Source organism: Pinus tabuliformis, chromosome 6, assembly GCF_031772625.1.
Source record: "Pinus tabuliformis cultivar Carrire ecotype Pingquan chromosome 6, CPIR1, whole genome shotgun sequence".
Lineage (NCBI taxonomy): Eukaryota > Viridiplantae > Streptophyta > Pinopsida > Pinales > Pinaceae > Pinus > Pinus tabuliformis.
The window spans coordinates 1,854,017,865-1,854,045,204 of record NC_142292.1 but is presented as its reverse complement, the minus strand read 5'-3'; the positions used below and the strand labels follow the sequence as shown (position 1 = coordinate 1,854,045,204).

At 39.0% G+C, this 27,340-nt stretch overlaps 1 pseudogene; it reads left to right on the top strand.

The window, feature by feature from the left end:
- The first annotated feature begins 707 nt into the window (after positions 1-707).
- Positions 708-15,853, top strand: LOC149266439 (uncharacterized; annotated as a pseudogene).
- The last annotated feature ends 11,487 nt before the right edge of the window (positions 15,854-27,340 follow it).

Here is a 27,340-nt window from a genome sequence, read left to right as displayed (position 1 = left end):
CCATCCAATCGAAGCGGCCTCGTTTGACTAGATCCAGTACTTCACAAACATCTAGTTCTTCATCTAAATTACCAGAAACACCTATTCCGGTAAGTATTGTGACCCCAGTTACTCCTACAATTACTGGTACATCTATTACTGAAGTGGAATCTCAATAATTACCTGAGGAAACTAGAACTAAATCTAGTGAATCAGTAACCCAAGTTGTTCAACAACAAGTTGATTCTCAATCCGAAGTTGTTCAACAAGAAATTACTTCTAAACCTGAATCAGTTCAACCAGAAGTTAATCCTGAACCTATCACTGTTCAATCAGAAGTTACTTCTAAACCAGAAGCTATTCACGAAGCCAAACTTGAACTTGTTCTTTTACCAGAAAATTTGGATCTTGAGGTTGAACAATCAGAAGTTGTTACCTTACCAGAAGAAGATCGACCGGTACATCCTCATACATCTGTAATTATCGATACTTCCTCTTTATCTCAGAAATAAGTACCAGAAATATATTACAGACCAGACGTTGAAATTCTTCCACCTGGTTTGATTTCAATAGAAGAGGAACCTGAGGTAGAATCACCTAGAACTCCAATCCATTTTGGATCTGGACTTTATCTGTATCCTCATACTCCTCATTTTACTGCTCCTTTTGATCTTGATTACTTTCAGACACCCCTTGACTTGTTAGGAAATTTATTTGGACATTTGACTATGGTAGAGTCAACATCCCAGACCGTACCATCTGTTACAGCTATGGAAAAATCTTCTCTCGCAACTTCTTCGATGTTTACTACAACACCTGAGTCACACTTGTATGGTGTTTCATCTATCCCATCAGGTTACCAATCTTTATCAGGAACCCATTCAGGTGTTGCTTCTAACACTTGGTCTTCACCATTGTCCTCTACTGGAATTTTATCTGGTTCCTCATTAACGGATACCGAAAAGCTGGACCCATCAAGTTCACATCAAGCTGGTTCATCTGGCTACCATCCTATGTATCCTCTTTACACTGGACTACCCCCATATGGAGAGAAATATGCACATTCTCGTTATCCTCCATTTTCTGGGGGGAAACCATATGTCGGTATGTCGTCGTCTTTAGGTCAAACTGGAATGACTTTCTATCAATGGCAACCAACCATTCCCATTCAACCTAGGCTTGTGTATCCATCACAACCTATGCAACCTGTCTCATCCATACCTGCAACATTTGTTGTTACATCTTTACCGCAATCACAAGCTCAGATTGTTTTATCTCAACCTATGCAAGTTGGCCTTTCAACCTTAGACCCCCAAGTTTCAGGTATACAGATCTAGCCTTCTCAGGCAGTTTTAAAACAACCACTTGTGTCTGGAGTCCAAAAACTTTAGGCTAGTTTACCTTTTACAGGAATGACTCAGACTTACACTGGTTTAGTGTATTCACAACCTGGTCAACCTTACATTGGTGGGAAACAACCGTTAAATAAAAAACATTGTATCAACAACAACAACAATTGCTTCAACAACCTTGGCAACCCCAATATCAACAACAACAATTCCAGCAATACCAACCTCAACCTGGGCTTGGTCAACAAGCCTATGTTGGGTTTGGTCAGCAGCAAGCTTATCCAGGTCCTAGTCAATAAGCATATGCTGGGTTAGGAGAACAACAAATGTATCATGGTGCTAAACAACAACCTTATGTCAGATTTTCTCAATAAACTTACACTTACCAAGGTTACCAGCAGCAGATGCCTTATGCTGGTATGCAAAGGCCTGCTACTAGGCAATCCCATCTTACCCTAGATATGCTCAGCTTGACCTCAATAGACAGTTGCCTTTCGTTGCGACACTAGAATTACCAGATCCAAACCGGCTCACCAATGACCGAATTCATTACGCACCTTGGTGGCCGGTGATTCCTCATAAATTACCTTCCGATATTCCAAATTCAATGGAAACCCTGCAGAAGACCCGTCCAACCATGTCATGAATTTTCATTTATGGTGTTCATCGAACTCCTTGAATGATGATTCAGTTAGACTACGTCTTTTCCAAAGAATGCTTACTAGTACGGCTGCGAAGTTGTACATTGAGTTACCACGAGCTTCTTTTGATAACTTCATTGCCTTAGCTACCATGTTTTTAACCCACTTCCAGTTACCCATATGATATGAAACTAGAACGAAACTATTAACCAACTTTAAACGGACTACTGTTACTCATATCTCTGATCATATTCATGAGTGGCATCGTCATCGTTGAATGGTTAAAAATTATGTTCCTAATCAGCTTTTGGATGAGTGGTTTATAAAATCCTTGCTACCATCTATCACTGAGGATGTGGCGAAAGGTGGAGTTGTCACTGAAGAGCAAGTAATTTCTCGTGCCCAATATTTGGACTTGATTTATACATAGTCTGGCACGCTCTATGACAAGATCCCGAATGCACCCCGACCAGCTTTCATTGTTCCTCCTCCACCATCGAGTAAGGACTCTCATGCCGATGACGGTGTGATTGGTTCTTCGAGCACACAAATGGTAGGTAGACCATCTTGTCAAATAATTTCCATTTCAAATCAAACTACAAATGCACCCGATAACAATCTTACTTCCGAAATCAATGTTGTGTCATCTAACAAAGGCAAGAATGAAAAGCAACCAAGAATAAGAAGAAGGGGAAAAAAAATAAGAAACAAAATAATTCCCCTCAAGATAAATCATCTGATTCCTCTCCTTCGGCTAGGAAACCCCATTACCTGTGTTTGATCTATAATGATGAACATTTTACGTGAGATTTCCTCACCGATCCGAAGTCTCAAAGCTTCTGAAGACTTCTAATACATCCGCGGTATTGACTGATCCTTTTCCAAAACCGGAGACAAATATGGTTGCTATAGACCATGCTTCCACTTCCCAAGTGCTTATGATATCCACCTCTAAGCCTAAAATTGAAATTTTGGTGTCAACACGAAGTAAAGATTATGGAAATCAATCGTCATCGTCGAATAACCAGGCTGATCAACCTAACTCTTCGACTTCAACTTCGAATGATCCTATTCCACCACCTATTGCACCAGAGTTAACAATAAAACCACCTAAGGGAGTTGTACATAAATCGACATTTAACCCTCGAGCTCGAGCTGCACAAAACTATAACATAGTAGAAGATTTGGCTCAGTCACCTTCTGCTATGTTGACACTCGAGGTGCTTCAGACCTGTCCCTCCCAAAAGAAGGCTTTGTTATCAGCAATTGGTGGAACCGATCCAACTAACTCCAATCTTGTGGTTTTCAACCATGCGGGTTATACGCCACAATTACTAGCACAATTAGCATTCTTGATTCAAGTAAATGCCTTGAATAAACTTTCTCATCGAACCATTATTGATGAGGGGGCATCTACTTGTATTATGTCTATGAATTGTTGGAAAACACTTGGCACCACCTTTGTCATGTTCACCAACAATGTTAAAAACTTTTAACGGTCGCACATATACGCCTTGTGGAATATTGAGTAATCTGCAAATCGAACTAGGAGGCAAAACAGTAACTGTTGAAGTTGAGGTTGTTGACGGACCCCTTGAATACAATAGTTTGCTAGGAAGACCGTGGGTTTATGATATGGTTGTTGTGGTTTCAACATATTTTCGTACGATGGCATTCCCTCATAAGGGCGGAATCACAGTTATCGACCAAATCGCCTTCTTCACCTCTAGTTCACAGGCTACTGGAAGCATTCATTTGGTACACGGATTCCCACTATCTCTTCAAAACATTAGTGTAGATCTCTTTAAAAATCCTTCTGTAATGGGTACTTTTTCACTACCGTCACCATCAAACTTGTCAGAAGTGGCAAAAGTTGAGACTTGCAAAAATGATATCTTCCACTTCATCTGACTTAAGGAAGATTACCAATAGATTTGAAGTTGATAGTTGTAATTAAATGATGCTGCTAAGCCCTATCAAGCTAGCATATCAATCAATCTTTCTGGCTTGTGCGGCGAACCCAAATCCATTTTCGTCAATTGTATGGTAGATCGTTCATTAGAATATGGTACTTCCTCTGATCCTTTTTCACATATATTTTCTACTAGTGAAGGAATCATCCAATCAATGATGATGGAAGGAGAACCATGGGAAGATTATCATCATCATTCCCATCTTGCAGATCACATAGAAGATTATTCAAATGAACTTAACGACCCTTCAGTTATCGATTTCCTTTCGAATTATGTTTTCAGAGATACAGTAGATTCTGAGCGAAACCTGTCAAATATAGAAGAAACTATTTGTATCAATATTTTGACCAAACCTAACATTGTAAAAAACATTCATGTTGGAAAATATTGTTCTCCATCAGAACTTGATATTTACCGTGCTCTCTTTCGTGAATTTCGAGATATATTTGCATGGTTATAGGAGGAGATGCCAGGAATTGACTCTAGTATAGTTGAACATGAAATCGAAATGTATCCTGATGTCAAACCAGTACGACAACGCCTCCGTTCTGTTCATCCAAAGAAGACTGTTGCTATTAAAATAGAAGTTGAAAAACTTTTGCATGCTGGTTTCATTTACCTTGTTACTCTCACTGATTGGGTTTCCAATATTGTTCCTGTCATGGAGAAACAAGGGACAATACGAGTGTGTGTCGATTATAGGGATGTTAATCAGGCTTGTCCAAAAGACAATTATCACACTCCCTTTATCGACCAGATTGTTGATGAATGTGTCGGATGCGAAATATTCTCATTTATGGATGGCTTGTCTGGCTATAATCAGATCAATATACGCCTAGAGGACCAATCTAACACTGCTTTTATTTGTCCACGGGGCACATTCGCATATAGGAAACTCCCTTTTGGTTTGAAGAACGCAGGGGCAATATTTCAGAGGGCAATGAATTATGCCTTCCATGACATCAAACATATTGTTCAACCATACCTTGATGATTTACCTTCTCATTCACGAAAGCGGTCTGATCACCCGCAGCATTTGAGAGCTATATTTTTACAGTGCCAACACTACAAAATATGACTCAATCCACACAAATGTGTGTTTTTTTTGGTTCTAGTCATTTTCTTGGATTCGTAGTGTCTAAGGAGGGAATTCGACTCGATCCACTTAAGGTTCAGGCAATTCTTGACTTGCCTCCACCTTCAAATTTACTACAGTGACAGAGACTCTAAGGGAAGGCTAACTTTTTGAGAAGGTTCATTCCCAATTACGCTGAAATAGCTAAAGGATTTACTCATTTATTCAAAAAGGGGATACCCTTCCATTGGGACCAGGTTGCTCAAGCTCCCTTTGATGCTCTTAATATACCTTGATTAGAGCCTCATTAATGTATTCCCCGAATTATCAAAACGACTACTTCCTTTATCTCGCCGCTATAGATACAACCACAGGAATGGTTTTAGTCCAAGAAGAAGATGGGATTGAACATCTAATATATTATTTGAGCTGCAATCTCAATGATAGAGAATTCAAGTACTCTTACGTCGAAAAGTTAGCTCTGGTTGTTGTTCAAGATGTATATAGATTTTGCCACTACATCCTGCTCTGAAAGACCACTGTCATTTTGAATTGCAACCCTATGACGTATATTTTGTCACGTCAATTGTTGGGGGGAAAGTACTCAAAATGGATAGTCATTTTGCAGCAATTTGATTTGGAATTCTCAAATCCAAATCAAAGAAATCTCTAGTCTTCGCAGAGCTTCTTTGCGACCTTCCCTTGAATACCATTGATTCAACATCAGAACCATCAATTCTGGATGAGTCTATGTTCCTGATTTCGTCATCTGACGCGTGGTATGGAGATATACTGATTTATCTCTAGACCCAAACTTTCCAGCCTGATACCTCTCACTCGCAAAAATGAAATATTTGATACCAAGCCAAAGATTATCTGATCGTTGGCGACACTCTTTACCGTCGTGGTATCGATACGATTTTTCGAAGCTGCCTCACTCATGAGGAAGTCGATAAAGTTTTGAATGATTTCCATTCAGGTGCTTGTGGTGGACACTTATCTGGTTATGCTACCGCACAGAGAATTCTCCGTGCTAGTTACTTTTGGCCTTCCATATTCAAAGATTGTATAATTATTGTCAAATGTTGTCACGCGTGCCAGATCTATGACCGTAAAGCTAGATTACCACCTGCACCATTGCATCCTGTCGTCGCTATTGGACCATTCACCAAATGGGGCATTGACTTCATGACATGCAACCTCACCTCGACCGTGGGGCATGGGTACATTATAGTCGTCGTTGACTATTTCACAAAATGGGCCGAGGCGATGCCAACTTTAAACAACAGTGGTGAGACGGCTTCTCTTTTCTTTTTCAACCACATGGCTGCCTGGTTTAGTGTACCACAGGCTATAGTTATAGATCAGGGGTCACATTTTCGCAATCACATGATGGTTGAGTTAACTGCCAAGTTAGAACTTTCACATGATAGTTCTACTCCTTATTATCCGCAAGCGAATGGACAAGTTGAGGCCATCAACAAAGTCTTGAAGAAAATGCTTCAAAGAATGATAGGGGTTCATAAAAGAAATTGGCATTTAATCTTGTACTTTTACTTGTGGGCATATTGAACCTCGGTGAGAAATGAAACTAGATTCACACCCTTTCAATTGGTCTATGGTCTGGAGGAAATCTTGTCGATACAATGTGAAATTTCATCTCTCAAACTCAAAATTAACCTGTTACCCAACAATTCTGAAGAAGAAGCGTGTTTCTTAGAACTTATCCATCTGGATGAAACCCGTCGTGAAGCCACATTGGCTAATGAAGCGCATAAGAAACGAATCAAGGTGAAATATGATAGAAATGTCAAGCCTCGCGTTTTCTTAGAAGGAGACACGGTCTTGCTTTACGATCAGGAAGCTAATAAACTAGGAGCAGGAAAATTTGAATCGCTTTGGGTAGGTTCTTATATTGTCAAGCATTTTTTGGAAAAAGGTGCCTACGAGTTGGTGGATTATGATGGAATTCCATTGTCATAGCCCCGAAATGGGTTGTATCTCAAACGTTAGTCAAGAAGATGATGGAAACCAAGAAGGAAATCCAAAACCCATCATAGAAGCTGAAAATGAGAATGATGACATCAAGGCTAAAGAAGACCTAGAAGATTAAGAGAATGAAAAATATTTTGAATAAGATCTCCTCACTAAACTTATGGCTTCCATGGAAGATATTATCAGTTTGAAAAAGGAAAATGAGGAACTTAAGAAGAAATCACTAGCTGGTGACCTAGACCAAACAAGGAAGAAATTTGACCTTGTCAAGCTTCAAGTACAAGAAAGCGATGAAGAGCTTGCCAAGCTTAAGAAGGAGTTTCAAGAAAAATAAAGCATCATGAAGATGTCATATCCATGAAAAATCAATTGGATAAAGCAAAGAAACGGGAAAATAACTTGTCAAACCACCTTGAACAAAGGCACAAGAGCTTGAACAAACTTGAAGAAGATATTGGTCAATACAAGGAAGAGAGCTCCTCCCTTAGATCACAACTAGAAGAAACAAGGAAACAAGCACAAGGAACTGAGAAGATAATGGGAGCATTGGTAATCATAGAAGCACAGGTTGATGAAGCATAAAAGGAGAAAAACACCATGATATGCCAACTAAAAGAAAAGGATGAAGAAATATTCAAACTAAAATCTGATCTCAACCTTCTCAAGGCTGAAACATGTAAAGCTACAAGGATAATGGAATAAATGGAGAGAAATTTAGCTAAGGAAAATGAAGAAATATTCAGAATGAAATCAGATATCATCTCCCTTAAAACAGAAGCAAATGAAGCAATACATACCAAGGATGATTTTGAGAAAAAACTTGCTAAGAAGAATAACGATTGCGAAAGATTGGAAGAAGAGACTGTCTCCCTCAGGAAAAAGGTTGAACGGATTGACAAATTTTTGAAGAGCGCTCAAGCCTTGGATGACATGCTCAGCCATCAAAGATCCCCATTTGATAAATCAAGTCTTGGCTATGAAGGAGAATTCTCAAGCAAGAATGATAATGCTTCAAACAACAAGGATGTGAGGAAGCCAAAAAGAAATGTTGATGCTCCCAGTTCCAAAAAAGGCAAGGATAAGAGTCAAGGCAACAATGAAGGAAATTATATTCCAAGAAGACATGAAGATGTTGTCAAGGATGCAAGAAGCAATGGTTATAATAAAAGGATCTCAAGGCAGAAAGACTTCATAAGTACATCGGGGAAACCTTCTTCTCCTAGGTACCAAAGTATATTTGTTGGTTATTGTTATTATTGTACAAAATTTGGACACGTGGAAAAAGATTGTAGGGCATACCACCAATATAGAAATTATGGTCCCCGACAATCTCCGAGAAGCAATTATGTAAGAAGAAATCATGAATTCTTATTCATGAACAACATAGAATGCTTCAAGTATCATAACATTGGTCATATGGCACATGATTGTAACTTAACTAGGGATCCTACACAAGTTAAAACCATGCCAGAGAAGAGAATTACACAAGTATGGAGAAGGAAGCAAATACAATCTGAAAATCTCCTAAACTCTCCAGCCAACAATACATGTTGTTGACTTGATGAAGATATCCTTGATATTCCGAGTGTTTGATGATGGGATTCTGCCAAAAAGAGACCATGCATACTGTTAGGGGGAGCTTGTGATTCTTGATCATTATTGCAGAAGCTATCCATGAAAGGGTCCTTATGAAATCCTTGATGACCCATATTAACAATCATTCTTTGATAGATCATTTCTTAGGAACACTCCTTTGAAAGAACACGATCGCCTATCTGTCCAATGGACTGTTGTTAAAGGTATTTTCCACTTGATCTCTAAACATAAATTGGAGCAGAAAAAGGCCATCTAATGCTAATAAGCGAATATATTTTTTTTATTACAAAATTTGAATATTTTGACTCAAGGATTTGATGTGAGAATAGGTAAATTATGGACACAAATAGAGGCAACCTTCAAACAAACAGATACATCTCGGAATGAAGCTTGAAGCAAGAGCAGTTGGAAGCATCTAAAAAAAGATAAGCATTTGAACATCTCTATCAAAAGACGAGGGTTATTGCTTTAGCATCACACTAAATTGATTCTTAAGATGCCACATGACAGGGAAAGCAGTTTGACAGGGGAGCAGTTTGATAGGGGGAGTCCTTGTGCACTCCTTTACCATTGATATCAAAGGGGGAGAGAAGAATAATATTGCCACCAATGAAAAAGGGGGAGATTGTTGATCTAGAATGTCATTGATGTTAATATGGAAATATTCTGGATAGTAAATAATGATTTGAAGCCAATCAGAGCAAATCCGTGAAGCAACAGGAGTAGGAAGAGTTCATCGAAAGCCATCAAAGAAGAGCTACATGAAGAAGAGCTATCAGAGTAGAGAAGAGCTATCGAAGCAGAGAAGAGCTATCAGAGTGGTGTATTAGAAGTCATAGGTGTAAAGAGAAACCACAGGAGCGATGAGCCAAGACAATGTAGATCTATCGCATATGCCAAGAGTAAGACCCGTTGCACCATTATAGCATGACTTAATGAAATATTGCATCCACAAGAAACGCAGGTTTCAAAGGGATGTCAAAACATTGATTGCGATATAATACGCAGACTCGATAGCTCCATAAAATATACCTTTATGTAATATTGCATCGAGGTATCGGGGAAGTTACGCAAATCATAAGGGTTGTCACCATCAGACCGTCGATTGCGATAAGACTTGTGAACCCGACCGCCGATTGCGATAAGTCTTGTGAACCCAACCGTCGATTGCGATATTAGCTGTGGACCTGACAGATCTATTGACGATTGTTTAATATTATATTGTGTCTTTCATCAGCAGTATGAATATCGGCCATGTTACATCGATGATGTTCATATTTGCGATTGCAGGACCTCCGAAAGTTGCGATTGTGATTGATGACATGGATGTGGGACTTCTTTGGGTACGGTCTCTCCTATAAAATCTTCCGTAAATAAAATAGGTTTTTGAGTAATTGGATGAATATCCATAAGTCGGTCTCTCCTTTCAAATGAACGTGTCTTTTGAGTATTGGGGAAACCCATATAAATACAAGTTATAAAACCTCACCTTAAGTATGTAATCTGCCAACAATTACAGAGAGAAGAAGTAACATTTAACAACTTGCGAACTTGAAGGAACAGAGGAAGCCAAAGATCGAGCAAGTAGGAAGAAAGTCAAAGGTCCAACAGGAAAGAAGTCGAAGGATGAGCGATTATTTTGATTGGGTTAATATTTGAAAGGCTCAAACCTATGATGAATTAATCAAGTACATAACAATTCTATGAAGGGAAAATAAAGTTTCATCTGTCAACGTTTGGAGGGAGCAGTAGACAGCACAAGAATTGAAGCGTTTGTGAGTTTGTTTCTTGGAAGTAAGATATCGTGACGGTAAGAACAATGAGAAGCAGTCACTCCTGAAATAGTTACCACAACAGTAAAGAATAGAGGGTTGAAAACAAAGAATTATATTTGTGCAAACATTGAGGGCTTAGTGCAACCTATCAAAGATATCATGTTGAAAAGCATCAGCAGATCTTGGAGACATTGTTGGAAATCATGATGGCTATTTAAAATCATCATGAGGTAACTTCTGCAGACTCTGTTTGGGCAATATGAAGAGTTGTGAAGACTCCTTCATATGAAGACAGGTTGTCATGAATATAGAAGTGATGATGTAGGTTGACAGAATTCAGTGAAGAATATTTTTGGAGCAGTGAATTACTATCAAACATATCTAGACAAAATATAGCAGTGGGTTGGAACCCAGAGGGTTGGTGCCTTGAAGGTTGGAGCCTCAAAAAAGACAAGATTGGTGCCTTGATAAGATAGGGTCAAAGCCCTTGGGGTTGGTGCCTCAGAATTGAAAGGACTGGTGTCCTTGGAGTTGGTGCTCCTAAATCCAAGGTTGGTGCCTTGACAAGATAGGGTTGGTGCCCTAGAGGTTGGAGCCTCATAAAAGACCAAGTCAGTGCTTGGCAACGGATTGGAGCCCTATATATATTGTACCTGGTTTATTTAATAAAAGCATTTATTCCTATTGTTCATTTTTTGTTCTAAATAATTGATTTAACTGGTAAAAATAACAATTGAAAAGAAACATTGATTCACCCCCCTCTCAGTATTTCCAACACACTGAAGGGAACTGGGAGTGAGGGCACGTGGCATAATTTTAGTGAGGCACTAGTGGAACCGTGCATTGTCCGAACCGTTCGCTAGGGGACTTGCCCATTCATGAATTTCAAGAAAAGATTCCCTAGAATATTCTTTGGAATATTCCACTAAGATTCTACAAGAATCTAAAAGATTCCCTTGGAGGCGAATTTTCACAATATCATAATTATGCCAACTTTATACTCAGATTACTCATAATTTCGCCAGGAGTCTGATGGTGCAGATGGTTTTCTGATCTGAGTAGCGGATTTTCAAGAGACATGTTGTTGAAGGTGGAACCTTGACGCAGGAATCTAAAATATTCCCTTAAGGCTCGAATTTAACAGTTTCAGAACCAAGCTGACTTTATACTCATTTTTCTTAGTTTTTCACCAAGAATGTGATGATATGATCAGATTATTCATCTGAGCAGTTGAATTCTAGTTAACCCACGAGAAGGGATATTTGGAGAATCTTTGAGATTCCCAGGGGTGCAGATTTTGACCGAAGCAGAAAGTGGTTTAAGTCATTTTTCACAATTTTTTTCTAGGAATTCAATGGTGTAGTCATTTTCTTTAGCATAGGTGTGCATTTTCAGGCTATCCCCAAAAGTGGAGGTATAAGGTGTCTTTTTTACATGCATGTAATTTTATTTCGCTGAAGATTAATGAAAGAGGCCTCCCCACATTGAGCAGGGCCCAAAGACATAGCCCACCCTCAGTGAACTCCGTTATCAAGTTGTTTGTGTCTTTGCTTATCATGGTTTACATTTATTTCTACTTCTTTTATGTGTATGCATCTTATGGTTACATGCCCTTTTAAATGCAATTATGGATGCATATTTGAAGTGAACAGATCAGGATCAATTGTCGACCTCTATTAATTAGTTGAATGGCCCCATGAAAATGGTGAGGTCGGTAGTCCTTGGGTTCCAAATTGTAAGTACGGGAAGATTAGCATACACACACACACACACTTGCAGGCCACAGGGTAAGTTGAGTCGAGTTCTTGCAAAAAAGTCAAAAGGGACAGCCCTAAAAGGGCCTACTTATACCCACATATATCCATAGATTATGCGACAATAACCTTAACAAAGGTCCAAGCATAAGCACAAGGCTAAAATTCCTTTTAAGTCCAAAACACTCGATGTTGAAAGGAAAAGGATTAACCCTCTTCAACCCTGTTACTGGGTGTGACTGGGCGTAGTGACCAAGTTCTTAAGTAATAGAAATATGGGTCGTTGAAGGGTGAATGTTCATAGTCGTCAAATGACTTTGGGACTTCTCCCTGAAGGTTTTGGTAGAGGGCTAGGCAAGCCTTGGTGGGATTAGAATGTCTGGGTAATGTGGCATGGTGGGCCTATAAATGGGTGTGCATCTTAATAAGGTGGGAAATCGCTCCAAATTTCATATAATGGGAAAACCATGAATGTTAGGGGTTCAAAGATTACATGGGAACTAGTCTATGTGGAAGGTGTGACACAAGATGATGTCACCTCGACGTTCAAGACTGATAACATAACCCTGGACCTTGTTCCCTAGATATTTTGGAAAGAGCACACGGTAGAATGCTTGAAATTTAAGTTTGAGGGTGACGTGGCATGTGGGCCCATCTTAGTGGGTACGAGCGTCATGTGGTGCGATTGAGTCTACTTATGGGACAAGGGGGAGACCAAGTCCCATAGTGAGATGTGTTATGCCACATAGCCTTGAGGAAACAACCAGTTTTGGTGGGGAATAGGATGGGAACCTACCAAGGCTTTATGCAATGGGGTGATGTCGCCATAGAGGGCATGGACATGCATACGTAAAGTGTATATACATATATACTATTTTATAGTGGGTTGTGGGGACCATAGAATGAGGTTATACATGACCTAGTATGAGTGGGTCGGTAGCTTCCAATTGGCATGAGGTGGCATGTAATTTGACAGTGACATGGGGACCACATGGCACACTTGATGATGTGGCACTATTTAATTGCCAAAGACTTTAATCAGAAACTAGATTGGAACAAAATTTATATTGTTGGAAAAATCTAGATGAGACGAACCCAACGATGTTATCCATTTTAAGTTCTGAAGCAGTTGAAAAAGAATGAAAAATTTAGACCACATTTCCATAACAGGACATTGGAGGTTGGGTCATCATAGTAACTACCTCCTTCTACACTTATTCGGGGCTACGGCTAGTAGGGGGTATGTTACATTAATAATTTTATTAGTACCAAATATGCTAGCAAATTATTGATTCTTGAATCTGTAGGAACCCTCCTACGTACCTTAGATTTTTTGTTTTTAAACATATTATTCATACTCATGATAGATAGCATACAAAATCCTTGTTAGAAAAATACGTTATAAATTCCAAGGATACTGAGTTAAAAAAATAATAACCATTAGTAAAATCTTCTTCTAAATTAATTCATCCATTGAATAATACCAACCAATATAATGGATTATCCACACATAAATATATCAAGATACACATTCCATTAACCAAGAATTTTGCACTATGAAACATTTCTTTAGCTTCTACATTTCAACAATTATTACAACCAATAACAATTAATGTATAATATTTTTTAAGAACCATTAATACCATGCACCAAGGGGTTCGAACTTGAAACTCAGATCAGTTGATTCCTTGCGATATCTTGATCTAGTCCTCATGCAAATGTAGAAATTTTGTGTCTCGACCAAATGTTATCGACTGACTAGATGACCTCCCATCCTATTCCTTGGGTACTCCTCTTCTCTATGCACCTGCGAGCTGTGATGGGGCTATACGAAAGAAGAAAATCACTAGCAAGTAGACGAGAGTACTCCAACTCAAGAGTTTCCCACTCAAAGAGCCTCCACTTTCATGAAAATCAATATATATATATATATATATATATATATATATATATATATATGTATGTATATATATATCCTTGTGATTTTTTTAGTTACATCTTGGGCTTATCCTTGTGGTTTTTCTAGTTACATCTTGGGCTTTATGTGTTTCAATGCTCAATGGTTTTTGGAAGAACCCAAGGTAACAAGTGGTGCTGCATTTGGGATGGATTGAAATTTGCTATCAATTTTGTCATTGATTTCCATCTAGGATGGTTATCAGAGATTGGAGTTGACTTCTCTTATTGGCATCATGCTTTGGAACATTGCATATGGATGATTTGGGATTTTCCACTAAAAAATATTTTCTAGGCTCGTGTTTTTGAAATGATTTTTGGATGATTATACAAGATATATATAAATTTGGTTTTAGGGTGTGGTTATGGTTATGTATGTGAAATATCAAGCTGATATATACAAGCATTTGATTTATTTATATTATAGGAATGTCATTAACATACGCAAAATTGTAACTTTTTTGCTATAAAAATAATACAATGCTAATTTTCATATATATATATATTAAAATTTGGTACCTAATATTAATAATACCTTTTATATATTGGCTCTTCAAATATCATCTTTCATATCCCTTATTAAAAAAAAAAAATTAAATGGGACTTTAAGAATTATTTAATAGTTTTTCTATGTGAACTTTATTTATTAATGTGGTGTTTTTATTATGTCACTGCTTGAGATATAAGATCTGCTTTTTTATGTCATTTAATTTTAATTTGTACAAAAGAAATTCAAGCTCGTAATAAAAAAATTTAGCTCAAACTTTGGGTTTGGGTTCCTATGCGGCTAGCATCTGTTGTGTTGTCCCATTAAAGCTCCAAAACTTGATGTGTGTGTTCAACTTTTAATTAACTCGAAAGAAATTAGATTTATTTGAGTTGGGCTCTATACTTTGGAGTTATTATTCCGTAGGCTTTGGTGGCTACCATTCACGTTTTTCGACGAAGGAAAGCACGGGGCGTTTACTAGTTTTAACTCTTCTCCAGGGCTCTGTGCTCACTGTTTCTTTTTTTTATTCATGACCTACTCTGGCCAAATATGTCACTTCCTGGTGAAATCTTTCCCCTTCTTCCCCATTCAATTTTGTAGCTTCGCAGTCAGTTTTGTTGGTTATTTGATGGCTTTGGTGGTAGTTTGTTTCTTTTTCACGGTGGCATATATCTGGTATTCTGATGTGACCCTTCGCTAGAAGATGTCGCGGAGAATAGCATGCATTGGAGGAAATTAGTGCAATGTGAAGACCGCTCTGGACATCGTATGCAGGCGTGGGAGACTTATGAATGTTGCAGCAATGCACCTAAAGAAAGAAGGCAGTAGCATGCGGGTAGTGGGAATGTATCTCTGGCCCGAAGATCAAAAATCATTGTCATCCACTCTGAGAATGAGGATCATTGAAGGAGTCCAATAATATGTTACTTGCAGAAGCAGGGACACTCAGAATCTATTGTTCATGGAAAAATTCTTCAACGTGGTGGTCTCCATCGAATTTTTTCACACAATGAGCAAACAATTCGGGCTTAAGAGCTCTATCGTGGTAGCCAAGCGAATAAAAACACTCCAAGAAGTGGTAAGGGTTATAAATCCAGGAAGGATGGCCATCATTTATGATTTAGTATATGTTCCTGAGTATATGCAAAGGCTTCACGATCTTAAAAATTAAGAAATATGGGTTTCTAAATTTGTTCTCGCCTTCATGGTGCAAAGTCACATTGTTTTTTTTTGGGAAAACCAATCAGCAAGTCCTATGGATGTGGTCTAATGGTTAGGAGGGAAAGTTGAGTCCCGCATGTCTTGTGGTCTAACGTCCATGACTAGAGAAGTAGCACTGCATGATGAAAAATTTCATCCTCCAATACCTTTAATCCAAGAAGAATAATCAAGAAGTTGTGGCATTCAAACCTTCATCTAAAGGATGATCTTGATTCGAGAAGCATCTTCATATAACTATAAAAAATTATGCAATACTAGTATCTTATTTATTATAGTTTATAGAGCCTTGTTCATTTTTTCTTCGTCATCCAAAGCAAGGATGATTTGCGAAAGACTGTAAAAATTGCAGCTTATTGTTATTATTTCTATTGATTATCATGGGTATACAGGTTTTTTTTCTACTACCAACTCTGTAATTTGATTATAAGTTTATACAATGCAAAGAAAAGGCTAGATTTGCCTTCTTTCCTTTTCCTGTGATTCAATATGTGTAAATCTAGATTGTGGAAATATTTTGCTTGTTCTCTTTTGATGTGTCCTTACCATGGAATGTGATGGAATGGGATGGGTGATGAGTCGTATTCAAATTTGGATATAAAGTAAAAAAGAATAAAAGTATATTGGCCATCCAATTGTTTTAATTACGCCAGAAGGCATTTCTTTTTGAAATCAACTGCCTTCTTGTCTTCCATGTCTTACTATGCTCCGTATGATCTAATGTTCGACGATTAAAATGTTTTCCATTGTTGGATCAAAGCTCTCTTTATAAATGAAACAATACCTATATTCCCTCCTTGAAACCATATGAATAGCGACTTATGTAGGTTTTATGGAACACTGCCCTATGATGTCAAAGACATGCCTGCTCTGCGATGTCACATGGGAGTGGCGAGGACTTATGTCGTCCAGGATCTTGGATGAATCTATTGGGCACTTTGTAGGTAAATTTCAAATGGCAAGATCTTGGATGAATCTACTGGGCACTCTACAGGTAAATTTCAAAATGGAGTGGGTAGCCTTTAGAAACCGTTGTTTTTAGTTTTTAATGATTTTAGGTTTGTACTGCCAGGAGTTCCGTGACAGAAAATTGGAAATTGTTGAGGTTTGTTAGTTTATTTTTATGTATTTTGAGACACTACCCATCATGGAGTCTCCCCTTGTACCTATAGATTTACTTCATTAATGCTCTCTTCCTTGACTTGCCAGTTTGTGGTCCACCAACTGGGACTTCCTTGATTGTTTTCACAACCCAATTTTCATAGTTAACATTAGGCTTTGCATGAGAATTTCTCATAGTTCCAACCCCTGTATCGTCCCCTTTGCACATGCTGATATGAACTACAATATGTGAACATTCAAGAGGTACAAGTTCCATCTCATTTCGAGTGGGCATGCCGAATTCATTATCATTGCTTGCTTCCTCTAACAATGTAGCTTTGGAATGATTTTCATGATAACTTTTAGGTAGATCCATTGTCTAATTATTATCACTTGAATTTGTTGAATCCCTTTGTGATTTTGCATGATCATGTGAACCATTCCCCATGCCCATTTCAGCCATTTCTCGTTCCTCATCCAGAACAGAAACAAAATCTCCATGTGCATCTTTAGGTTTTGCAGCTTGATTCAAGTTAAATCATGTCTTCACTTCCTTAGATGCCTTTAGTTTAGGGGTCAAAATTGAATTTACACCCTAGTCACTGGAGTTGACTGGCTTAGCAGACTCACAACCCTAATTTTTTTCACAATAAGGATTGTGGTAAGAGGGCCAATTGTTGTTGGGACATTCAGATGTGCCATTAAAACCCTTTTCTCGGGCCCAAGCATTACACATAATATTTCCAAAATAGAAACATAGAGGATAATTTTTTTGGCATTTAGGTTGGTCATTCGGCTAAAAATTTGTGAATATGAAGATCTTGTGCTTTATTTTGACCATTGTTGAATATTAGATGATACTACACAAGAATAAGGGGTTAGGAGAATAGATAAATAACTTTCCTTGAGATCAATTTATATTCAATTAGTCCTAATAAATGATATGAATCAGAATGCAAACTCAGCTTCTATGTTTTGTACTCGATGGACAATGCAACCAAAGGATGTGACCAATCAAAAGGTACAAATTCCATCTCATTTCGAGTGGGCATGCCGAATTCATTATTGCAGATACGTTCTGAGACAGTATCATCCAACTATCCAGCCAAGTTAGTTGAATCATCTAACATGGTGTCAAAAAAAACCCTGACAATTCTCCGCCCTTGAGATGTTGCTCGCAAGTGGAACCATGTCAGGAATTTTTTACAGAAATGTTTCTGAATATGATCGTTGTGTTCCAACCAATGAATGACCTTAACACAATACTCATAATTATTCTACAAAGAACCGCTTAAATCAGCAAGGACAACTGAACACCATTAGGCATATTCCTGTCACAATCATGTACACCATGTTTGCTTAATGTTGTCTTCCTTGACCTGTCAGTTTGTGGTTCACCAACTAGTATTCCCTTGATTGATTTCATAGCCTAGGTTTCATAGTTAACATTAGGCTTTGCATAAACATTTCTCAAAGTTCAAACCCCTGTATCATCCCCTTTTCACATGCTGATAGGAACTACAAGATGTGAACAATCAAAAGGTACACTTCCATATCATTTCGAGTGGGCATGCCGAATTCATTGTCATTGCTTGCTTCCTCTAACAGTGTAGATTTAGAATGATTTTCATGATAACTATTAGGCAGATCCATTGTCTGGTTATTATCACTTGAATTTGTTGTATCCCTTTGTGATTCTGCCTGAGCATGTGAACCATTCCCCATTCCCATTTCTGCCATTTCCCATTCCTCATCCAAAACAGAAACATAATCTCCATGTGCATCTTCAAGTTCTGCAACTTGAATCATGTTAAATCCTGTCTTCACTTCCTTAGATGCCTTCAGTTTAGGGGTTGTTATAGCTCCCAGAGACAGCTTCGAATTGCTTACAAGACCAGTGCTTGGGCACATCTAAATTTTGCAGTGTCTCAAATGATTCTCAGTAAATGGAGACCTCACTTACATTCTATATGTATATATAATGGGTTGGTTCATTCACATAAAGGAGTAAAACATGACTTTTTGGTCCTTCTTCACATATACAAATCTCAAAAATATGCGTAAAATAGTGAATGTCGAGTAGTTCAAGGACTTACAATTTAATAAGCTTTTGTAGACCAATGATAGAGGATAAGGAGAAGGAGTAACTCATCATATAGAGCATAAGGCTTCAAGAATTCTACACTTAACACATAGAGCTTGAGGCATTAAGAATTTCTGTGCTTATTTAAGTTACAAGCAGATATAATGGATAAAGGAGGCATTGAATGCTATGATTCATGTAGCGCAGCTTCAAATATAGCTTCAATAATCCATACAGGCACAAGAATTAACAATGTCGATAAAAATGAATTTGTGATATAGTTACAGGCACTTTCATTAACATATTGATACAAATGAATTTGTGAGGAAGTTTGAAATATTTATAGCAGCTATGCTTGCATGAATTCAGAGAAGAAACATGAACATAAAATGGGTTTAACAGAGGGATAACATATTGTAATACTTGAGGGGAGAATCACCACCATTTCCTTGATATTCTGAAAAATATGTATTACAAAGCCATACAGTCTGAAAATAACATGTAGTGTTTTCTTTAGAATTTTTGAACCTTTCTTAAGTCTTCCCTCCTCTTATTTATCAGGAGAGTAGAAGCCTTGATAATTCATTACATCAAAAATCTTAGGTCGGGTCTTAGCTGTCAGGTTGATTAGCTATCTCAGCCAAGGATGGCTATGTGGCCCAAGAACATTACAAAATTAATTGCCTCATTGAAGGGAGGCACATTATAGGACAACAATTCAGTCAAAATCAAATGAACAGGATAAGAATATATCTTCATGCCCATCCCTGTGATCTTTGTTGCTTTAGGTTGGATTGTGCTCACGATATGGCCTCCTATGCTACTCAGTCGACTCCCGTCGCTTTTGCCTTTACTTCTTGAACCATTCTGCCTTTAAAGTTGGGAATGGCTGTTATCCATTTCATGTTATAGTACCGAAACAAAGGACCCCTCGATGGTACCTCGTTTCCCCTCTGTATGGGAGACCATGTTGGGTAATCAAGTCTTCCCAATCCACCAAGTCCTTTTTAATTCCTGTCAGCGCTAACCCTAGTTCCGTGTCACAATGGGCTTTTATGGATCAACCCATGTCGGGTTTGAATGCACCACCAGTTTTCTTTAAAGCCATAGCTGCTGACCCATCATGACTTTAAAGCCCTATCCTACACTATCAGCATCCTGATATACTTGGTGATGCTCTCTTGGTGGCAATATGGAGGACTTTCCCATGCGGCCCTTTTGCTGTAAAAAACATTGTGAAACAAACAAGTCTCGATCCCCCTTATCCCCTTTCACTTCAGCTCATTTTCGTAATTTTCTTCATATGACTAGGTGGGCTGGAACTGAGGGCTTAGCCCAAGGGTGCTAGAGCCCTTTAAAATCTTGTCCAGAGCCTTTTTCCTTTAATACATGAAATCTCGAATACCTTTGACTTACAACTTTTGCTTTTCGTACCTTTCCTTAAGCCTTGTGATCATCGATCTATGGGATTGGGTCCACCCAAGGTATCGCAATTGAAATATGGGAGAGAATGTGAGGATGAGTGGGTTTTACAGAGGGGATCGAGAGCGGTAAGTGGTAAGTGAGGGGGGGTGCGAAATGATATGAGATGGATACATAGTGGAGGGGATTAGTGAGGAAATCACTTTTCTGACCCCCCCACCTTGCTGATAAAGGGAAACATGGCGGGGGGGTCCAAAAAGGCCTAGCAGTCGTTGATCTGGGCGGAGTTGATCTAGACCGTCCATAGATGGGGGGATTCTAATAGATATGTGGCCTTTGAAAAAGGGATGGACTTGAAAATTTTTTTAACTCTGTTTTATAAAACATCACGTCTGGGGGGTTCCCGCATATCGCAATCACAACATCAGAAGGGAGTACAGTGGAGGAGGCACTTGACTTGTACAATTGCCGATATGCGATTGCTATGGATGATGTCATCATTGCCATGTGGCACCCTGTCAGTGGTGACATGTGTCACCCAAAAATGCCCTCTTAGGACCTCTGAAAATGCCAAATGTTCATGCCACGTGTCCTTCGTACTATCATGTCATTGTGATGTCAGCTTCCATGTCATCATATGGACCAATGGTATTGCACCACATGCCCCCTCCTATAGGAGAGAGAAAGGGGCCGTCTGCCCTTAGTTTTTCATGGATTTCCTTTGTTAAATGATTTTGGCCTTCCCCAACGATTTAACGCTATTATCACAAAATCGCGGCATTGCAATGTTTTAGAGTGGTACCCCGGTCCCTTGCTGACCCGCTGATCACTGATAAGCCTGGAGCCTCTGACCATCGATAAGCTTGGAGCCTGGATCCACCGATTGAGATTTACGATGTCAGCTATCGGCGATTTCCATGGCCAAGTGCCTGTGTGCCACCCCTTTGCGCGTGTGATCACCGATATGTGATTTACGATATCGGCAATCGACCGACCACAAATTTGGATGTCTTACTCTTTGGGGCTGCCTCAGTAAGCCCCGATTTGCGATTTTCGATGAGCCCGAACCTCTGATATCCTTCTCTCCTTCCCTTTAAGAGACAACAGACCCTCTAAACTTTAACAGGCCATATCTTTTGATCCAGAAGGCCATTTTCGGACTTCCTTATACCGTTGGAAAGCTCGTTCTGGGAACTATGCAACGGAGAGATTCCGATGTGGCTTAAAGTGCTCTTTTGGCTTGAAAAATGACTTAAAAATTCACTACTCTTTGGAAACTTTGTTCAACTGAAAACTCATAATGTAGTGAGTGAGAATATTGGCTCCAACTGGGGAAAATGCTTTGCTGGCAAGTTGCTGAGAACCTAAAGACTAGTAGCTTTCCTTACATTGGGCATAGAGTCATTTTTCAACAAACAATAATTCTTTGCAAATGGAATTTTTAACATAAATTGAAAATTACATATAACAATTATAGTACACACACCAGTATTTACAATGGGTGTGAGACATGTACCTCTAGTTTCAGAAATAAATTTTGAGGAACTGACCATTTACTGGTAGTTACAAAGATTCATCATCTAGATTCTCAAGCATGTATGTGTTATTTCCTATTTCTTCTACAATCATGAAAGGGCTGAACCATAGCGGGTTGAATTTTCCATGTTTTCCTTTGTCTTCTCGTCGGACGTCCCAGTGGAGAACTAAATCTCCTAATTGAAGCAATCGATCCTTAACCTTTTCGTCAAACAAGGATTTCATCTTTTGTTGGTAATATGATAAATTGACACCCACCTATTCTCTATTCTCCTGAAGCTCGACCAACTAATTTATCCTTCGCCTTAAGGCACTTGGCTCTTCCTTTGCTTCTTGTAGTAATATCGCTACCGACATTGCTAATTGGATCGGGAAGATTGTAGCCTTACCATATACTAGCTCAAAAGGTGATTTCCCTATGGATCTTTTAGAAGTTACCCGGTGACCCATAGGGAAAACTTCAGTTGGGAGTCCCAGTTTCTTTGTTTTTTGGTGATGGTCTTTTTCAGCACCCTTACGACAATTTTGTTGGAGGACTCAGCCAAGCCATTACCTTTGAGGATAATAGGTATTGGAGTGCCTGATGATGATATTAAACTTATGGCAAAAGCTGGTGAACTTGGAAGATTTTAAGACCTTAGCATTATCAGTGATAATTTTGAAGGGACAACCAAAATGAGACAATATGTTCTCCTCCATAAATTTGATTACCACTGGGTCTGTAGAATTTATGGGTCAGATGACCTCTACCCACTTGGTGAAGTAATCCGTGGCAATCAATATCCACTTGTGTTGGCCACTGGATGGTGGGTTTATTTCTCCTATGAATTCAAGTCCCTACTGTCTGAAAGGTTCTTCCACATGTACTAGAATCAGGGGGAGAGGAGAAAAATTTTTCCTCTCATCAAACACTTGGAACTTTTGGCATGACCTGACCTAGAATGAACATTCCCAAATAGTGTCAGCTAATAGAACCCTTCCTTGAGAATTTTATGTGTTGTGGTATTCCAGCTGAAGTGTCCTCCACAAAATCCTCTATGAAAATGTTCAATTACCTTATGGGTTTCACCCTCCACCAAACATAACAGCAATACCCTTGTTGGGTCCTTCCAGTAGAGTAGGACATTGAATATGATATATTTATGCGCTTGCAATCTCAGAGTTCGGTATTTGGATTTATCCAGCCCCAGGGGGCACCTCAAGAATAAGAGATAGTGAATGATCTTATACTAGGGTGACCCCTCAGACGTTTTAAGCCCACTCTGATGATCCTCTGATCTGCCTTCCTCTGTGATCAGGTTTATCCCTAAAGCTTGGCCATTGGATTCAGATAAAACCTTCGCCAAACCCTAGCCTTTTATGAGCTTGGTAGGCTTTATTTCTATCTCATATTCTTGTATTTTAGCTATCCATCTACCCCTTTTTCCTTCACTATCTCCTTTCACTAGGATGTCCTCGACTGCTATCGTAGGCACAAATGTTGTGATTTCCGATTGCAACACATACATGTGAAACACCTTCAAAGCCTTGACTAGTGCATAGGCTTGTTTCTCTAATATGTTATATTTCATCTCAGCATCCATTAGGACTTGGCTGAAGAAGGCGATAGGTTGTTCGTAACCATCTTTATTTTTCTGTAGCAACACTATGGAGATAGTATGTGGAGAGGCAAAAGAAAATATGTAGAAAGGCACTGAATAGTCAGGGATAACTAGTACCGGGGCTTCACCCAAAGCTTCTTTAATTATAATGAAATAATCTCGAGGGTTAGGACTCCACCTGACTTCAGTTTCCTTCTTGAGCATGTTCATAATACCCTTGAATATTTCTGCATAGTTGGGTATGAACCTTCTTAAGAAATTTATTCTCCCCAAGAAGGCTTGGACTTCTTTCTTATTCCTGGGCAGAGGAATAAGGCTTATGGACTTGACTCGTTTAGGATCGATCTTCACACCCTCCTGCACTTCTATGCGCCCTAGTAGCTTCCCCTCACTTAGAGAGAATTGAGATTTCTTAGGATTCAGAGAAAGACCATACCCCCTGCATTTCTCAAAGGTGAGATTTAAGTGGAGGATGTACTCTTCATTAGTATTAGAAAAGACTATGATATCATCTAAATAAACCACCACGAATTTGTCTTGCTCCCCTACGAAAGCTACGTCCATGGCTCTCCGAAATGTGACCCATGCATTAATAAGGTCGAAGGGCATGCGAGCATACATGAACGTTCCCCACGGGGTGGTGAAAGCAATTTTATTTTGATCCTCAGGGTGGACTGCCACCTAGTTGTAGCTAGAGAATCCATCCATCATCGATATTCTAGCTTAGCCAACCACCTTCTGCAATATATAATCCATCTTGGGCAACGAGTAGTTGTCTTTTAGCGATGTGCTGTTTAGATTTCGGAAATCAACACACAACCTTATTTCTCCACTCTTTTTCTGGACAGGGACTAGGTTGGCCACACATTCAGAGTACCTTAAAGGCACTATGATATTTGACTGTAGCAACTTTCTCACCTTTTTTTCAATGGATGGGAGTAAGAGGGGATTTATCTGCCTGAGTTTATGTTTGCATGGCTTTATTCCACTCTTCAAAAGAATATTATGTTGAATGATGGTATTATTAAATGCTTTCAAATCCTCATAAGACTAAGCAAATACATCCTTGTAAATATTTAATAGATTTAAATACCTTTTTCTGTATTGCAAGGGGGTTCCCTTTGATAGATTGATCATTTGGTGTTCTTCCTTTGATCTGATGTCGCAGTCTTTTACTTGATCATCTATCTTCAAGGCCATTGGTTTGGAGACTATGTCATCCTTATTAAAAATAATTCCAGTGGGGACAGTCCGTGAGGGATGGTATTCCCTTTCAGTTGCAAAATTGTGCACCCAGCCACTATGTCTTTCCATGCAGTTTCTTCTTGATTTGTTTCTTCTTCTTCTTGATCGATGGTGGGAAGGGCGAACTCCCCAACAAATTCTATGAATATTTTCACCTTCTCATGATCCTTGAATACCTGCCAATGCTTGACCTTATCAGGTATTGAGGGTTTGTATCTGACTTCTACCTCATATCTAAGGAGCAGATTTTGAGGGGGCTGAAGCTGCTTGCTGCTACGGAAAGGGAGTCAACCATCCTGTTTCCCTCCCTAGGAAGAAATTGGATATTAAAGGCCAGGAAGAAATTATCAATTAGATCCCACACTTCATTCCAATACGTCCTCAGTCTGGGGTGTTTGGTTTGGCATTGATTTCTGATCTACCGTACAACCAGCTCAGAGTCTCCATAGACCATTAAGCATTCAATATTCATATTTTTTGCCATTTGTAACCCAACGAGCAATGCTTCATACTCTGACACATTGTTTTTCGCCTCAAATTCAAGCTTGAATGAGAGGGGTATCAGGCTACCCTCCAGTGATACCAATAATATTACAGCTCCATTTCCCTCTTTTGAGTTTGCTCTATCGAAGTACAATTTCCATACTTCATTTTAGTTTGTGCATTGGTGCTCTAACAACCTTGCTAAGTGTACTAATGTTTCCTCTAAGAAGGCCTCATATTCTTCTAAGAAAAGGCAGGAGAGGTCACTTTCTTTCCCATGCACTAGGGAATTTTCTGAGCCTTTAGTAGGGGTCACAATTTTCACAAACTTGGATTCTCTCTACAGACTCCTTTTCTCGCCTCCAAAAGTGGGAATAGTAAAATAAGTCGGGTCTAACTTAATAGAGCTCCCCATCTTGGAACCCCAAGATATAGATAAGAGCATTCCAAACCGAGGAGGAATATCGGCCGCCACTATGTCCATTACCACACTCTTCACAGGGATCTGAGCCAGGTTTACCAACAGATCCTTTATCATCCCTAAGCACTTAACTCTCTTAGATTCAAAGGAGTACAAGTCCTTGTATGATCTGGTGATCTCCAAGCCCAGTTGTTCCATCACTGTTAATGGCATGAGGTTATGTGAGGCTCCGAAATCCAACATGAAATTATGTTGTAAAAGGCCGTGGATTACTAGGGTCACATAGAAGGGTGTCATAGAAGGATCCAACTCTTCCACATTCAAACCAAAAACAACCATTGGCCTTTCCTCTTGGAGGTTTAAACTATCATGAGTTGGTGCTGAGGTAGGTGGATGCATGAATTGAGAGATTTAAGCTTTATAATTAGGCTGCTTTAGAAGCTAAGTTAGAGGAACAAGAATTTTTATTTTCAAGCTCCTTCTCAAGATTGAATGTGGGTTGGACTTTTTTTGTAACTCCTGGTTATGTTCCTTCTTCCTTCCCACTGGAAGTTTTCAGTAGAACAGGTGCCTCCTTTTCTATGTAGGAATTTACAGGGTAAGTTCCTTAAATAGAATACCAAAGGACACCGCTCAAAAACAGATGACGTATCGGTACACTAGTATTCTTAACGTGGTTAAAACCCTCAAAGAGGGAAACAGTCGATGGCCTGAGCCAACGTGGCCACTTTAGGCAATTTATTAATGTAAAGGAAATAAAATTTACATAATCTTCTCTCATGAACGAACACCTTACAAATGGCCCTCCATGCTCTTTAAATAGATATCATGGACCAATCAAGTGTTAAGCCACGGATCAAGTGTCGGTAATAGTGAGGAGAGAATGAACTGTCAGATCACTTCATTTCTATAACATATCGTGATCGTCGGATTGTAAGTTACAAAAACTACATAGTAAAGAAACACTCTTTACCTAACTATGCACTAGACCAAGTTATACTTAACTATTTCCTATGTGCCAGAATATCCTAACATCCCTCCTTAAGAACAACTTGGGATAGGATTGAAGGATGTACAATCTGACACAATAGGAGAAGGAATGAGGCATTAGAGCCTATCCCCCCTTAGTGACAACTTCTTGAACTCCAACCATAAAACGAAGTTTAGTAAACTTCGCCTCTGTGAGAGCCTTTGTAAAGATTTCTGCAACTTGATCATTGATTGAACAATATTGCACTTCAAGAACATGGTCATGAATGATATTTCTGATGAAATGCATGTATAGTTCAATGTGTTTGTTGCGCTGATGTTGGACTAGATCTTTGCATATTTGAATGTCACTTTGATTATCACACCAAATTGTAGTCGGATGTTGCTGCTGAAAACCAAACTTTGACAGGATCTGACGAAGCCATAGGGCTTCCTTACTAGCTTTTGCAGTGCCATGATAATCTACTTTTGCTGGAGAAAGAGAAATGACACTTTGTTTCTTGCAATCCCATGTAATAGGTCTAGAACCAAGAGTGGAGACATAACCTGCAGTAGACTTCTGATCATCAGGGCCACCAGCCCAATTGGAATCAGTGAAACCAACCAATAGAGGAGATGTTTTTGCACTGTAATGAATCCCAAACTGAATTGTACCTC